We start from the raw sequence: 18,463 nt of genomic DNA, 5'->3' as shown, positions 1-18,463 counted from the left end.
TCCGTACAAACATATGAACAGTTCCTTAGCGATGTGCAAAACTTGGTGATAACCTCTATAGGTTGGTGTTTGATAGATCAATGTTCAGTACACTCGTATTTTTTTGTTCACTGGTGGTTGGTTTTTTTGGCTTATTTGTTCAACATCCTGGACGTTTCGCTCTTAAACTCCAACCAAACATCTGAAAAAGACACTTGTTTTTTTTTTCTTCCATTGATGTTGTGCTCATATCTCACAACTCAACTTGCAGCAACATTCTCACCTGCGCACTGTAACTAATATAATCTCCATAGTATCCTATGATGCTATAATAGACCACAGATTCACAAATCTATAGAATTATATTATAGTGTCAGACATTTTTACTCTTTTCTCAAAACTGTAATGTCAGTTCCTCTTCTTTTGTTTAGATTCGCCACATTCATGTACTATTTTTCCCTACATATGATTGAGCTGTTGAGGATAACACGGAGCCGTTAATTTTTGGCAAGATAGGCGTCTCGATACGAGCTTCCGCCATAGGACTGTGCACATTATTCATCAACATAACGTTAAGGAAACTCTCCTACTGAAACAACACAGATAACAAGCGACATGGTTACCTCTAGCTGCCACACTTCATTTCAAGAAGGTGCTGGACGAGGGTCTGAAGAAATACCTTTTGGCGACTGCCGACCTGAAACGTCCACTATATAGAAAGCAGATCCAAAGACTAGCAGCGATATCATTGCAGTTGATACCATCACATGCGAGAATATCATCAGAACAATTAGATCCGATGTGACGTTATCGTCAGTAAAGAGGATATTCTTAACAATATCATCATTGAAAACCCGTACTTGTCGATGTAGTACTTCAAATGTGTAGATGAGTGCTAAACAGTTTTCTTCTGACCCCCAGTGATAAGCTGCTCCTGTATGACCAACATGATGGTTCCAAAGACCGACAGCCAAAAACATAGAGCTTTCGCATATACACTAAAGAGCCAAAGCATTATGATCACGCGAAAATGAATGCCGACTGGTGGCGTTACGCGCACGTGACGCTATGAGGAAAGTACGAGGGGCGTACAGTAAATACTTCACCACTTTTTTTCTTCTCGGCCAGTTTCAGTTGGACAAATGCCAAATTGTTCTGAAACAAATGAAGCTCCGATTAATGTCGCCGCTATACGTAGCCTTCAAAATGGCATCTGTTGCGGATGTGCGTTTCAAGAAGAGAGCTGTCGCTTTCGTTTCTTCTGTTGGAGAATCAGAGAATCACAGAAATTCACAGGTGCGTGCAGAAGTCTACGGAGACCTGGCAGTGAACAAAAGCACGGTGAGACATTGCGCCTGTCATCATTGCAACAATTGTTCGCGAGCCACGTAAATATATACATATATTGTATTTCTGCCACCACAAAATTCTTTAACTAAATAACTAACAGTGTAATCCAAATAGATTTAATACAAAAAAAGGAATACTGTGGTGGCCGCGCGGGATCACCCGAGCGGTCTGAGGCGCTGTAGTCATGGACTGTGCGGCTGGTCCCGGTGGAGGTTCGAGTCCTCCTTCGGGCTTGGGTGTGTGTGTTTCTCCTTAGGATAATTTAGGTTAAGTAGTGTGTAAGTGACTGATGACCTTAGCAGTTAAGTCCCATAGGATTTCACACACATTTGAACATTTTGAACAATACTGTGGTGGCCGCTGGATGAACGTGTGAGGCTGCAACACAGTTTCATGTTCAAATGTGTGTGAATTTCTAAGGGACCAAACTGCTAGGGCCATCGGTCCCTAGACCTACACACTACAAACAATCCTGTTGGCAGAACATCCGCAGCTGAGCATTATAGAAGACACTGAAAATACGGCTTCATTTGCAAATTACTTTATTTTCACACGACCGGACTGTTACAAGCCCGTCCTCAGGTGTCGTAGCTGTACTGTGGTCCCCGAGCACAGCGTTTACCAGGAGCGATGTGCTGCCTATGGTCGCAGAACAGGGAGACTACTGAAGCGGTATTTTCAACCTCTGCACTTACACACTACTTAAACTAACTTAAACTTAAACTAACTTATGCTAAGAACAACACACACACACACCCATGCCCAAGGGAGGACTCGAACCTCGGGCGGGAGGGCCCGCGCAATCCGTGACATGGCGCCTCAAACCGCATGGTCACTCCGCGCTGCCGCAGTTTCATCACGCTCTTGGTAATAAGGGGAAATATCGACACCATGATATAAAGTCTTTGCGAATTTCGTTCTCTGTATTCTGTTCGACAGTAATTATGCCTTACAGACAGACGTGTGAACAACATACGCAGTAGCCAGCATTTAAGAGAGGGTGTGTAACTGGGCTCAAAGAAGCCGGTTGGTGTAATCGGCGAATCTGAATAGGAGGGATGTCAATTTTCGTAAGTGTTGGCAGGAAAGGGTGAACCATGGTCGAATACACAGTCAAGAAAACGCGGTCGACCTAGTGAGACGACCAGGCTATCGCCATAGAGGCACTCAGAGACCCGGACTCATCATTATCATCGATACGGCGTGTAACTGGCGCTTCAGTGACCACAAGGACCCCTAATAGGTGGCTCACAGAAAGGGGGTTGAGCTCACGGTGCCCTTGCGCCGGCTATGATTGACGACTTCACACCAAAAAGCCGTTTACACTGGTGTCGAGCACACTAACCACTGAAATCAGTAACAATGACGTATCAAAGGTTCCAGTGTCGAACAGTTTCTCCTTAGCAGTTAGGCTACTAGTGAAACACTCTTGCAGTTTTTTACAGGACAGTCCGCAGCTCGTGGTCGTGCGGTAGCGTTCTCGCTTCCCGCGCCCGGGTTCCCGGGTTCGATTCCAGGCGGGGTCAGGGATTTTCTCTGCCTCGTGATGACTGGGTGTTGTGTGATGTCCTTAGGTTAGTTAGGTTTAAGTAGTTCTAAGTTATAGGGGACTGATGACCATAGATGTTAAGTCCCATAGTGCTCAGAGCCATTTGAACCATTTTTTACAGGACAAAGCGTTTCATTCGTGAGAGACGACCTTCCAGCTTGAAATTACATGAAATGTTATAGCGTTTTACAGCATACTGTATCAGTTCTCCACGGAATGTCCTAAAGTCGAAACTGCTAGTCTGTGAATATTCATATATCCAGTCCATTATGTATAAAGCTTAGTGCTCTAGGACTCAGCTGCGATAAGGCCAATGGTTGTATTTCCTTAACATGAATATTGAACATTGAAAGATGTATCTCACATTTGGATGAAGTTCAAACGATGCTTTGTTGCTGACCGAACAATAGGCGAAACAAACGGTTCAAATTGCTCTAAGCACTATGGGACTCAACATCTTAGGTCATCAGTCCCCTAGAACTTAGAACTACTTAAACCTAACTAACCTAAGGACATCACACACATCCATGCCCTAGGCAGGATTCGAACCTGCGACCGTAGCAGTCGCGCGGTTCCGGACTGAGCGCCTAGAACCGCGAGACCACCGCGGCCGGCGGCGAAACACTTATGCTAATTTTTCTTTCCCTGCTATGCAGAAAAATTTTGCTATGTTCACTACAAATCTTTCAGTACATATTTCTTTACTTTTGCCTCACGCATTTATTATTTTTTTTTCCTTATTCAAAGCGGGAATGAATGTCAGTGGTTTCAGAACTGTTTTACAAGAACTAGCAATGGGAATGTCTTAGCAGGATGTGACGATACAAGCCTCTCTTTCTGCTGTAACTTAATACTACTGGATTTGGATTCTGTGAGTTGGGTTCTCTGTGTGCTGGGCAGGATGGGAGCTGTGAGGAGGTGGTACTGCCAACAGGTCAAAGCTCATGAGCGTATGCTCGGAAGTCGGCCCAAGAAGCCAGATTATTGGCGTCAGTGCGCATCAGTATCACACAAAATCTGTTACTTATAACAGGACACATTAGTGTTTGTGGTTCCACCAGCCGTGGAGGACACCGGGAGCTATGACATGGTTATGCTTTTATGCCACCGTTGCTTTGATGCCTACACTACTTGAGAAAGTAGTGTACAGCTGAAATCGATCAATAGTGTAAAATGCAGTAAATAAAAATACTTGCAAAGCTAGCAATAACAGCTGAGTAGAGCAATGTCTCTAACCTTCCAGAGATAGAGTCGTACAAAAATAGTTACAATTAAAGTGTATAGCAGCTTAAGATCTTGGCAAAGAGTTGACTGACATGAGAAAACAGAATTTCTTGATAACCAAATACAACTGTGGAATGTAATATTAAAAGTAGTGTGTGTGTGTGTGTGTGTGTGTGTGTGTGTGTGTGTGTGTGTGTGTGTGAGAGAGAGAGAGAGATAGTGGCAGGGGTGGGGGAGGGGGAGGGGAAACCGCCCTGTCACTGGCTAGCATTTTTTAGAAGTGTTTACCTAGCACAACGTGCCGTATGTAATGATTCACTCTCACTTTCACAGAGACATGGTAAAACTGTCTCACGTATGTTTCACTTCAGTAGAATATTTAGCTGTAGACGAGACGAATAGCTGGAGTGATCGTTTTTTTTTTTTTGTTAATACTCATATACGTCCATTCGCGTAATCAAAATATCAGTTCTAATAGATGTGTGTTAGAAATTATAAAAACTAAGCCTTACTGCGACTTAGCCTCAGTTTATTTTCTACAAGCCATGAATTTACATCTGTAACTGCAGTATTTGATAAATTGCCTATCTTACTCTCAACATCGTTCGTCACCAGCAAACAGAAATGTGTTACAATCGCCACATCATACCCTTTTCCATTAGTTCGTTAAATGACCTGTTCAAAAAGTATGAGAGAACGGATTGACAGCTACTTCTCCTATTCTGTAGCGGTCCAACTTCTGCATTATACCAGGGAACCCTGTAATGGGTTTATGAGGCATTTGACGTAATTTTTATGATTATTCTACAAATGTGGCAGCTATTGTGCTCAGTTCTCAAAAGTTAATATTCCTTACAATTTTCATATGACGTCCGGTGTTTATTGCACCTATTACCGCAGACTGTCCAGTAATACAACGCGCACTTTATTCTACACTGTGTGAATGCGATTTGACAATACAACATCGAGAAAAAGCGTAGTACTTGAAAAAGGTGTGTAAACAAAATCATTTCACAGAGGAAATTGTCGCTTAAATACGTTATTGCACAACGTAAACTAATATCATTTTCATTGATTTCAACGCAATCTCGATGTATGCCTGAAAACATATCATGCTACATCGGTACTGAAGCTGCTAAAAGCAGAGAACGGTATGTAGATTTTCTCTTTAGTTTCTCCAAGGGTAGCTATCCTTTGCTTCATTCCGTTTGTGCCACTGCAACTATGTGTTTTAAATTGTCCCTGGATCAGTTTTATATGCTCTCGTTCGACACTGGTACAGTTACATGTAATTGTTCTGGTTTTCAGACAGAAGATTGCTTTGATGCGCCTCTACATGGTAGTCCGTCCTGTACAAGCCGCTTTACCTCTGCATATCTACAGTACACCACATCCATTTGAATCTGCATACTGCATTCAAGCCTTAGTGTCCTTCTAGAACTCCTCATCCACACTAACACTAACACTAACACTAACACTTACCAAACTGACGGTTCTATGATGTTTCAGGATGTCCATTAACCAATCTCTGCTTTTAGTTCAACTGGTGCCAATCGAATTCGATTAAATATATCTTCATTAGTTACCTGATCTACCCATATAATCTTCAGCATCCTTCTGTAACACCACGATTGAAAAGGTTCCATTCTCTCCCTGTCCGACCAGTTTATCGCCCACGTTTCACTAGGCTACACTTCAAATGCAAAAAAATTGAGTGTATGAGTTTTATATATGTGTAACATTTGTTTTCGAATAGAGATAGAACTCAATACCTAAAATTCCTTAGTCATAGTTAAGTTTAATAGAAGATCTTTGAATCTAACAGAGTTGTATGTATGTGGTAAGGTCTTACGGGACCTTACCACATACATACAACTCTGTTAGATTCAAAGATCTTCTATTAAACTTAACTATGACTAAGGAATTTTAGGTATTGAGTTCTATCTCTATTCGAAAACAAATGTTACACATATATAAAACTCATACACTCAATTTTTTTGCATTTGAAGTGTAGCCTAGTGAAACGTGGGCGATAAACTGGTCGGACAGGGAGAGAATGGAACCTTTTCAATCGTGGTGTTACAGAAGGATGCTGAAGATTATATGGGTAGATCAGGTAACTAATGAAGATATATTTAATCGAATTCGATTGGCACCAGTTGAACTAAAAGCAGAGATTGGTTAATGGACATCCTGAAACATCATAGAACCGTCAGTTTGGTAAGTGTTAGTGTTAGTGTTAGTGTTAGTGTGGATGAGGAGTTCTAGAAGGACACTAAGGCTTGAATGCAGTATGCAGATTCAAATGGATGTGGTGTACTGTAGATATGCAGAGGTAAAGCGGCTTGTACAGGACGGACTACCATGTAGAGGCGCATCAAAGCAATCTTCTGTCTGAAAACCAGAACAATTACATGTAACTGTACCAGTGTCGAACGAGAGCATATAAAACTGATCCAGGGACAATTTAAAACACATAGTTGCAGTGGCACAAACGGAATGAAGCAAAGGATAGCTACCCTTGGAGAAACTAAAGAGAAAATCTACATACCGTTCTCTGCTTTTAGCAGCTTCAGTACCGATGTAGCATGATATGTTTTCAGGCATACATCGAGATTGCGTTGAAATCAATGAAAATGATATTAGTTTACGTTGTGCAATAACGTATTTAAGCGACAATTTCCTCTGTGAAATGATTTTGTTTACACACCTTTTTCAAGTACTACGCTTTTTCTCGATGTTGTATTGTCAAATCGCATTCACACAGTGTAGAATAAAGTGCGCGTTGTATTACTGGACAGTCTGCGGTAATAGGTGCAATAAACACCGGACGTCATATGAAAATTGTAAGGAATATTAACTTTTGAGAACTGAGCACAATAGCTGCCACATTTGTAGAATAATCATAAAAATTACGTCAAATGCCTCATAAACCCATTACAGGGTTCCCTGGTATAATGCAGAAGTTGGACCGCTACAGAATAGGAGAAGTAGCTGTCAATCCGTTCTCTCATACTTTTTGAACAGGTCATTTAACGAACTAATGGAAAAGGGTATGATGTGGCGATTGTAACACATTTCTGTTTGCTGGTGACGAACGATGTTGAGAGTAAGATAGGCAATTTATCAAATACTGCAGTTACAGATGTAAATTCATGGCTTGTAGAAAATAAACTGAGGCTAAGTCGCAGTAAGGCTTAGTTTTTATAATTTCTAACACACATCTATTAGAACTGATATTTTGATTACGCGAATGGACGTATATGAGTATTAACAAAAAAAAAAAAACGATCACTCCAGCTATTCGTCTCGTCTACAGCTAAATATTCTACTGAAGTGAAACATACGTGAGACAGTTTTACCATGTCTCTGTGAAAGTGAGAGTGAATCATTACATACGGCACGTTGTGCTAGGTAAACACTTCTAAAAAATGCTAGCCAGTGACAGGGCGGTTTCCCCTCCCCCTCCCCCACCCCTGCCACTATCTCTCTCTCTCTCTCTCACACACACACACACACACACACACACACACACACACACACACTACTTTTAATATTACATTCCACAGTTGTATTTGGTTATCAAGAAATTCTGTTTTCTCATGTCAGTCAACTCTTTGCCAAGATCTTAAGCTGCTATACACTTTAATTGTAACTATTTTTGTACGACTCTATCTCTGGAAGGTTAGAGACATTGCTCTACTCAGCTGTTATTGCTAGCTTTGCAAGTATTTTTATTTACTGCATTTTACACTATTGATCGATTTCAGCTGTACACTACTTTCTCAAGTAGTGTAGGCATCAAAGCAACGGTGGCATAAAAGCATAACCATGTCATAGCTCCCGGTGTCCTCCACGGCTGGTGGAACCACAAACACTAATGTGTCCTGTTATAAGTAACAGATTTTGTGTGATACTGATGCGCACTGACGCCAATAATCTGGCTTCTTGGGCCGACTTCCGAGCATACGCTCATGAGCTTTGACCTGTTGGCAGTACCACCTCCTCACAGCTCCCATCCTGCCCAGCACACAGAGAACCCAACTCACAGAATCCAAATCCAGTAGTATTAAGTTACAGCAGAAAGAGAGGCTTGTATCGTCACATCCTGCTAAGACATTCCCATTGCTAGTTCTTGTAAAACAGTTCTGAAACCACTGACATTCATTCCCGCTTTGAATAAGGAAAAAAAATAATAAATGCGTGAGGCAAAAGTAAAGAAATATGTACTGAAAGATTTGTAGTGAACATAGCAAAATTTTTCTGCATAGCAGGGAAAGAAAAATTAGCATAAGTGTTTCGCCGCCGGCCGCGGTGGTCTCGCGGTTCTAGGCGCTCAGTCCGGAACCGCGCGACTGCTACGGTCGCAGGTTCGAATCCTGCCTAGGGCATGGATGTGTGTGATGTCCTTAGGTTAGTTAGGTTTAAGTAGTTCTAAGTTCTAGGGGACTGATGACCTAAGATGTTGAGTCCCATAGTGCTTAGAGCAATTTGAACCGTTTGTTTCGCCTATTGTTCGGTCAGCAACAAAGCATCGTTTGAACTTCATCCAAATGTGAGATACATCTTTCAATGTTCAATATTCATGTTAAGGAAATACAACCATTGGCCTTATCGCAGCTGAGTCCTAGAGCACTAAGCTTTATACATAATGGACTGGATATATGAATATTCACAGACTAGCAGTTTCGACTTTAGGACATTCCGTGGAGAACTGATACAGTATGCTGTAAAACGCTATAACATTTCATGTAATTTCAAGCTGGAAGGTCGTCTCTCACGAATGAAACGCTTTGTCCTGTAAAAAATGGTTCAAATGGCTCTGAGCACTATGGGACTTAACATCTATGGTCATCAGTCCCCTATAACTTAGAACTACTTAAACCTAACTAACCTAAGGACATCACACAACACCCAGTCATCACGAGGCAGAGAAAATCCCTGACCCCGCCTGGAATCGAACCCGGGAACCCGGGCGCGGGAAGCGAGAACGCTACCGCACGACCACGAGCTGCGGACTGTCCTGTAAAAAACTGCAAGAGTGTTTCACTAGTAGCCTAACTGCTAAGGAGAAACTGTTCGACACTGGAACCTTTGATACGTCATTGTTACTGATTTCAGTGGTTAGTGTGCTCGACACCAGTGTAAACGGCTTTTTGGTGTGAAGTCGTCAATCATAGCCGGCGCAAGGGCACCGTGAGCTCAACCCCCTTTCTGTGAGCCACCTATTAGGGGTCCTTGTGGTCACTGAAGCGCCAGTTACACGCCGTATCGATGATAATGATGAGTCCGGGTCTCTGAGTGCCTCTATGGCGATAGCCTGGTCGTCTCACTAGGTCGACCGCGTTTTCTTGACTGTGTATTCGACCATGGTTCACCCTTTCCTGCCAACACTTACGAAAATTGACATCCCTCCTATTCAGATTCGCCGATTACACCAACCGGCTTCTTTGAGCCCAGTTACACACCCTCTCTTAAATGCTGGCTACTGCGTATGTTGTTCACACGTCTGTCTGTAAGGCATAATTACTGTCGAACAGAATACAGAGAACGAAATTCGCAAAGACTTTATATCATGGTGTCGATATTTCCCCTTATTACCAAGAGCGTGATGAAACTGCGGCAGCGCGGAGTGACCATGCGGTTTGAGGCGCCATGTCACGGATTGCGCGGGCCCTCCCGCCCGAGGTTCGAGTCCTCCCTTGGGCATGGGTGTGTGTGTGTGTTGTTCTTAGCATAAGTTAGTTTAAGTTTAAGTTAGTTTAAGTAGTGTGTAAGTGCAGAGGTTGAAAATACCGCTTCAGTAGTCTCCCTGTTCTGCGACCATAGGCAGCACATCGCTCCTGGTAAACGCTGTGCTCGGGGACCACAGTACAGCTACGACACCTGAGGACGGGCTTGTAACAGTCCGGTCGTGTGAAAATAAAGTAATTTGCAAATGAAGCCGTATTTTCAGTGTCTTCTATAATGCTCAGCTGCGGATGTTCTGCCAACAGGATTGTTTGTAGTGTGTAGGTCTAGGGACCGATGGCCCTAGCAGTTTGGTCCCTTAGAAATTCACACACATTTGAACATGAAACTGTGTTGCAGCCTCACACGTTCATCCAGCGGCCACCACAGTATTGTTCAAAATGTTCAAATGTGTGTGAAATCCTATGGGACTTAACTGCTAAGGTCATCAGTCACTTACACACTACTTAACCTAAATTATCCTAAGGAGAAACACACACACCCAAGCCCGAAGGAGGACTCGAACCTCCACCGGGACCAGCCGCACAGTCCATGACTACAGCGCCTCAGACCGCTCGGGTGATCCCGCGCGGCCACCACAGTATTCCTTTTTTTGTATTAAATCTATTTGGATTACACTGCTAGTTATTTAGTTAAAGAATTTTGTGGTGGCAGAAATACAATATATGTATATATTTACGTGGCTCGCGAACAATTGAACCACACTTCGTCGGACTTACTCCGTCTTGTTCTTTGGAACAGAAGAAGGTCTTTTCGATGGAGCACTACCTGCAAATAGATTCTTTTGGGTCTTAACCATATTACCTAACTTGAAGATGAAAATTTGTGTAAGTTTCCAATATCTTCTGTTTCAAAACTTGTGTAACCGTTTCTTTCTTATGACAAATCTGCTTCCTTTTGTTTCACCTACTGATTATTGGTGTGTAGTAGGGTAATAATGAAACAGTTTGTTGATTGACTACACCATTAACGAGATTTTCTCGACTGTAGCACTTAAATTTTAGTATGTACTCCTAGGTGCACGACTTTGTTGCAGCTCGGAATACGTATTCACGTTTCGAAAAACGTTAATTTTCCGGTGCAGTTTCTGTAATTTCAGAAGAAGGCTGCAGCACAAAATTGAACGTTAAACTTCTGTGAAAAATCTGGCAGGAGCGAAAGTCCGAAAAGTGGTAATGGTGAAATAGAAGAGAACTTCCCATTTCGCAAACTAAAAGTATCTGATCAGATATTTTTACAGGGAGTAATCTCTGCAGAGTAATGTCTGTTCCACGAAACATTGGTCCGTTACCAGTCTTCGAGTCATTTTGTCCACATTCCTAATACAATATGACGGTGTAATCGTTATGGGAATCACAAACGTAGACTTACAACTAAAATTTCGCCCTGCATAAAATATAAAAGATTCACTGTAACGATATGAGTAGTATACCTCAGGGTCCAACTCATAACACACCACACAGCCGCATCCTAGTAGATATAATGGTAACGAAGATGATGCATACAGTAATCCGCTCTAGTGAAAACTCCTGCTCCTGACCTCTCTGCTCATAGTGAGATAACCTTAATGTATCACTTACCGACCGCTAAGGAAAGTCAACCATAACACCTTACCACAGGACTTTCCTCAGATCCTATATCAGGATGAGCCAAAATAGGCAGTTAATTCCGAGAATTCAGTTGCTGACTTACTGCACTTCAAGACAAACATGCCCCTCAGCAAGCATTCAAAGTAAAGAGCCCACCTACTACAACGCTAGTTACGGAACGACGGCAAATAATGACTAAACGGGACTCTGGACATGGAATATTTAAGCGAAATCCTTCATTTGAACTTAACGAAGCATACAGAAAACTGCTGATGAAAGCGACACAAAACGTGCCCAAATCTGGGCCCAAATCTGGCATACCCATTACGTTGTATGCAGCGAGTCGAATGTTGCATCCCCGTAGAGAATGTAATCTCGGCATAACATTCTGATGCCTCTGCAGACGAATTAAATGACTTTTTCTCAACTTCTGTGTTTTCAAGTTGCGAGAAACTACCAGCCACTTGCAGGACCTTCACGAAAATGCGAATTTCTTGAAAGTTGCACTATAACTAAAGCAATTTGGTGCAGATATGCTTAAAAACGTTGTCATTATTATTCATGTTGTTGGCTATAACTTCAGTCCCCTCTCTCATTAACGGAAAATAGTATATTGAGTGGAAACAAGAAAAATAAACCGAAATCACCAGCGACTACAGGCCGGACAACTTATTTCGGGCAGTATCTAAAGCCGCGGAAGTGCATCCTTTAAAACATACAGCATCCACGACAAACATCAGTCACTTGGTGTGAAAGCAACTTCTTTTATTTTTCAGCACAATTCAATTTTAATACTTAATTACCGTGTTTGGACGGATGCCGTAGTTCACTCCAGCCACTGAGAAAACCACACCGTCTATCACAACGTGGTTTGGAGTGAAGTGAGCAACCTGCTTACGCTCTGAAGGCGGTTGGTGACGACCAAAATCTGTAATTTTGAATTGAAATTATTGGAAAATAAATTAATTTCTAAACAAGCATTTTGACAGTCGCTTGTGTACGACTTAATTGTCGCTGTTTCCTATAAACGAATGAGACACGAGGAAAAACCGTAGCACAGAAATGGCTTTAATAAAAGTGAGTGACGTCATGAAACCTGCCAGAGACATCCGTGAAGCCCCCAATTCAACACTGAGGCAGATTACAACACCATTTACAGTAGACACACATAACCGACACGCAGTGAATGTGAAGAGTTCAAGTGAAATGTGCTCGTAGACGTCGAAAATCGGACATCCGCAGCTGCATGCAAGACAACTTGATATAAGTCCAGGGTGAATAATAAGACCCCGAAATCATAAGTAAAACCGAACTGTAATTTAATTTTACAAAACTTGTGTTTCAAAAAGATTGTTTCTTACCAAACAATAAGAGAAAAATTTGTAATGTAATACCACGCCTTGAAACATTGTTTGATGCAGTTATGATGTATTACAGAGCACTGAGGATGCTCCGTAAATAAGGGAAAGCGAAATCCGTAACGGAGTGGCCGAGCGGTTCTAGGCGCTACAGTCTGGAACCGCGCGACCGCTACGGTCGCAGGTTCGAATCCTGCCTCGGGCATGGATGTGTGTCATGTCCTTAGGTTAGTTAGGTTTAAGTAGTTCTAAGTTCTAGGGGACTTATGACCTCAGAAGTTAAGTCCCATGGTGCTCAGAGCCATTTGAACAATTTTTTTTAAATGCTTAATACGTACTGCACAGAAACAGCCTTTTTATTTAGTTACATAAATGGACAGCGTATGCAAGGAGATGATAATAATGATGATACAAATAATAATAGTAATAATAATAATAGTATATTGTTCACTTCCGTATAAGAAGTTAGCCCTTGGTGAAAAAATATCGGTACAGTAATTCGTTTTGCCGTGATTGCACATTCCTTTCTCTTTATCATGCAGTGCCTTCTGGTATAACTGATGATGATTTTCAGAATTATAACATCGAGTTTTCTTCTAGTCCGTTTGTTCTGATAATTATAGCCGTGCTTGACAAAAGAAAGAGAGAGAGAAAGAGAGTGAGAGAAACAGAGAGAGGGAGAGAGAGAGAGAGAGAGAGAGAGAGAGAGAGAGAGAGACAAATCAATCTGGGGTCAACCTCTCCATCACGCACACACTGCAATAGAAATCTGCAGAACGTCGATTAACAGTATCTGTGTTGATTAGTCGATGCAATTCTGTCACTTGGGAAGGTTTCAATTGAAACTATGAACAGGTCTGTTCGGAGATGCTACTGACAACCGGCTAGAAGAGCCAAATGGCGCAATGATTTTCCGTCCCCTCCCAAACTGCCTAGTCCGGCAGCACGCTATCTGCCAAAGTCAAACGAAGAGAACTGTAGAATTTCAGAATGCTCACTGCTCTCTCATTCCTGTTTGGTAATTCGCATTTTTCTACATTTATGCTCCAGTGTCCCTGATTCTAAATTGTGATCCCTTCTCAAAGCCATTATTGATACTTAAATTTTCTCAGGTTTTTTCTACATTTCACTACCGTCAGTAGGCGAAGTGAATGTGCAGACCAGGTTGGAAATAATTTTATGTTGGAAGTCGAATTGTTCCATTTACAATCTTAGCAGCAACTCTAGCCGCTGACACTTTCATTCTATCAGACTCGATAAACCACTTGAAAGGAGATTATAGGATGAACAGTAACAAAAGCAAAGGAATGAAACTGGAAAGTAGTCGAATTAAATAAGATGATACTCAGGAAATTAGATTAGAAAAAGGAACACTATTAGTAGTAGATGCGTTTTGTTACGTAGGCAACAAAAGAAATGATGATGGTCGGAGTAGATAGAATATAAAATAGAAGGCCAATAGCAAGAAAAACATTTCTGAAAAGATGGAATTGGGTAATGTCTGTTATCAGTTTAAGTCTTAGGAAGTCTTTTCTGAAGCAATTGGTAGTGCAGTCTTGCGTGGGAGTGACAAGTGGACGATAAGCACTTCAGTCATAAAGAGAACAGAGGCTTTTGAAATGTGGTGTTACAGAAAAATGCTGAAGGATGGATCGGTAGATCTAACTGCTAATGTGGAGGAACTGCATCATCATTTTCTGCGGCCTTTGTCCCACAACAATGCGGGGTCGGACCTCTTACTATGAATTTGGCAATGTGTCAGAGGGAGGACAGATGCCCTCCCTGCCGCCACCCCATACCCTCCAGGATGGAAGTAGTGCACCCCAGCTGTCTGCGTCAAGTGTAAGCCAAGAAATAGTGCGAACGTTTTAGAATGTCTGTGAGTCGTGTAACTTTGGCGGGACATGGGGAACAGCCCGTTATTCACCTAGTGGGATGTGGAAAACCGCCTAATAACCACATCGAGAATGGCCAAGGAGGGGGAGAGTATGACGTTGGAGACCTATGCATGAATACGGCTAACAGGTTCAAATGGATGTAAGCTGCAGCCGTTATTCAGAGATGCACAGGGTAGACTACGATGGAGAGCGGCATGAACCCAGCCTTCGGACTGAAGACCACAATAGGAACGACAATTGTTTCTCAGAATTCGCCTGCCCCTGTTACACCACAACTTCTGTTACCTCTTGTCATTTTATGTAAAAACCAACGAGGGCGTGCTGAAAAGTAACGTTTTCAATTTTTTTTAATAAAACAAACTTTATTAACATTTTACATTTTTATTCTTCCTGTTGACATATTTATGTCCCAGCATAACCACCGTGGCAACAAACACATTTCTCCCAACGAGAGACCACTTCGTTGATACCGTCACTGTAGAACGATTGATTTTTTTGAGAGAGAGAGCCTCACCTCTGCTTGCACCTTTTCATCATTATCAAAGTGAAGACCTCGAAATCATTCCTTAAGTGTGTTCTTTAAGTTTTGGAAACAGATGAAATTCAGATGGGATGAAATCGGGACTGTATGGAGGATGATCGACGGCAGTGAACCCAAGGCGTCGGATTGTTGAATATGTCACAAAGCTAGTGCGTTGTCTGGCATTTTCATGCTGAAGGAGAGCGAGCTCCATGTGTAGCCGAAGTCCTCAAGTTCTAAACTCGTTTACAGCACATCTTTTCTCACCCATACACATAATTGCATTTCAGACCACCATGTTACACGTTACAAGTTGGAGCCATCTAGAAGTCAGCCTGCAAACTTGTAGATTTGAGGAATAAAGACACAGAATGTTAATAACGTTTGTTTTATTTTCAAAGTTTTGGGTTTCTACAAAAAAAATCGGAGGCTTTACTTTTCACACACACACACGCACCTCTCAGGCTTTCTACATGAACTTCAGTCAACTTTCACTTTTTCTTACTCCTTGATACAGCTCGTAGTACATTCATCTACTTTTCATCTACTTCTTAATAACACAATTACTAGTAAGCTTGAAATGGTTATCTAAATGGGGCATCAGGGGCTTTATCCTTTTCTTTTGTCACCAGCTTTCACTTTTGGATACCGCAATTGTTTAATTTACAACGAATTAAAATAGTATAAGTTTACAATCACCCTGGTTAGTAGAAAAGTTTATTACATGACAGGAATAAAACACAGTTTTCAAATGTACTTTAAGTGCGTATATTGTGTATCAGTTAAATGTTAAAAAGCATGTTGTCTCTCACATAAAAATATTGCGGAAACCAAGATATGATTAAAGTTAACGTATTTCCTGAAGATGTTAATCAGTTACACAGCTTGCCTGAACACGCTTATCGAGTTATCTGAATTACCAGAAAAACGGAGAAGATACCTTGGGACCTCATTCAGATAATGATCATCACCATCGTCAGATTTCGGCTTCTTTTTCCGATACATTGCTTTCTTTTTCAGTGCATTGAATTTGCGACCTTCGTTAACACTGACAACCATCTGAGTTCTTCAGCTTCCTGCCTTTCACGCTCTCTGCATGCAGGGTGTTCGGAAATTCCCGTTAAAAACTTTTAGGTCCTGTAAACTTCTAGGTCTTACACAGGAGAGTGAGTGCATAATATTCTGAAAAGGAACCCACGTCCGTAAACGTACCATTTCCATTCTACGATGTTTTAATTTCATTTAATTAACTCATCCATTTCTTGTTGACGAATTGAATTAGGCGTGGCGAAGTACAATTGTCAGGTAAAAATTCGAAAGGAAACATAACAAAATATCCATTTATCACTTAAGCCCATTCGTTTGTCTCAACAGATAAACAGCACGCGTTTACATTACTTCAAACCAAAAAAGACCTCATTATATAATAAGAACGTAGGCTTCCGCCGCCGGTGTCACAGTGATTAAAATTCTTCTGGGTATTATGCCGCGTCATTGCTAAAAACTAACAAAAAAATGTTCAAATGTGTGTTAAATCTTATGGGACTTAACTCCTAAGGTCAGCAGGCCCTAAGCTTACACACTACTTAACCTAAATTATCCTAAGGACAAACACACAAACCACGCCCGAGGAAGGACTCGAACCTCCGCCGGGACCAGCCGCACTGTCCATGACTGCAGCGCCTCAGACCGCTCGGCTAATCCGCGCGGTTAAAAATTAACAACAATAATAAACTATTATTATTATTATTATTATTGTTAGTTTTTAGCAATGGTGTGGCAATATACCCAGAAGAATTTTTATAACTCATTATATTGTACACTACTTGCCATTAAAACTGCTACACCAGGAGGAAATGCAGATGATAAACGGGTATACATTGGACAAAAATATTACACTAGAACTGACCTGTGACTACATTTTCAAGCAATTTGGGTGCATAGATCCTGTGAAATCAGTACCCGGAACAACCACCTCTGGCCGTAATAACGGCCTTAAGGCGCCTGGGCATTGAGACAAACAGAGCTTGAATGGCGTGTACAGGTACAGCTGCCGATGCAGCTTCAACACAATAACACAGTTCATCAAGAGTAGTGACTGGAGTATTCTGACGAGCCAGTTGACCGGCCACCATTGACCAGACGTTTTCAATTGGTGAGAGATCTGGAGAATGTGCTGGCCAGGGCAGCAGTCGAACATTTTCTGTATCCAATAAGGGCAGTACAGTACCTGCAACATGCGGTCGTGCATTATCCTGCTGAAATGTAGAGTTTCGCAGCGATCGAGTGAAGGGTAGAGCCACGGGTCGTAACACATCTGACATGTAACGTCCATTGTTCAAAGTGCCGTCAATGCGAACAAAAGGTGACCGAGACGTGTAACCAATGGCACCCCATACCATCACACCGGGTGATACGCCAGTATGGCGATGGCGAATACACGCTTCCAATGTGCGTTCACCGCGATGCGACTATCATGATGCTGTAAACAGAACCTGGATTCATCCGAAAAAATGACGTTTTGCCATTCGTGCACCCAGGTTCGTCGTTGAGTACACCATCGCAGGCGCTCCTGTCTGTGATGCACCGTCAGGGGTAACCGCAGCCACTGTCTCCGAGCTGATAGTCCATGCTGCTGCAAGCGTCGTCGAACTGCTCGTGCAGATGGTTGTTGTCTTGCAAACGTCCCCATCTGTTGACTCAGGGATCGAGACGTGGCTGCACTATCCGTTACAGCCATGCGGATAAGATGCCTGTCATTTCTACTGCTAGTGATACGAGGCCGTTGTTGTCCAGCACGGCGTTCCGTATTACCCTCCTGAACCCACCGATTGCATATTCTGCCAACAGTCATTGGATCTCGATCAACGCGAGCAACAATGTCACGATACGATAAACCGCAATCGCGATAGGCTACAATCCGACCTTTATCAAAGTCGGAAACGTGATGGTACGCATTTCTCCTCCTTACACGAGGTATCACAACAACGTTTCACCAGGCAACGCCGGTCAACTGCTGTTTGTGTATGAGAAATCGGTTGGAAACTTTCCTGATGTCAGCACGTTGTAGGTGTCGCCACCTTGTGTGAATGTTCTGAAAAGCTAATCATCTGCATATCACAGCATTTTCTTCCTGTCGGTTAAATTTCGCGTCTGTAGCACGTCATCTTCGTGGTGTAGCAATTTTAATGGCCAGTAGTGTAGGTACAAAACGTTACTGACTCATTACAAAAGCGGCCCGATGT

This window comes from Schistocerca piceifrons, chromosome 2 (assembly GCF_021461385.2).
Source record: "Schistocerca piceifrons isolate TAMUIC-IGC-003096 chromosome 2, iqSchPice1.1, whole genome shotgun sequence".
Classification (NCBI taxonomy): Eukaryota; Metazoa; Arthropoda; class Insecta; order Orthoptera; family Acrididae; genus Schistocerca; species Schistocerca piceifrons.
Note: the sequence above shows the minus strand (reverse complement) of the source record.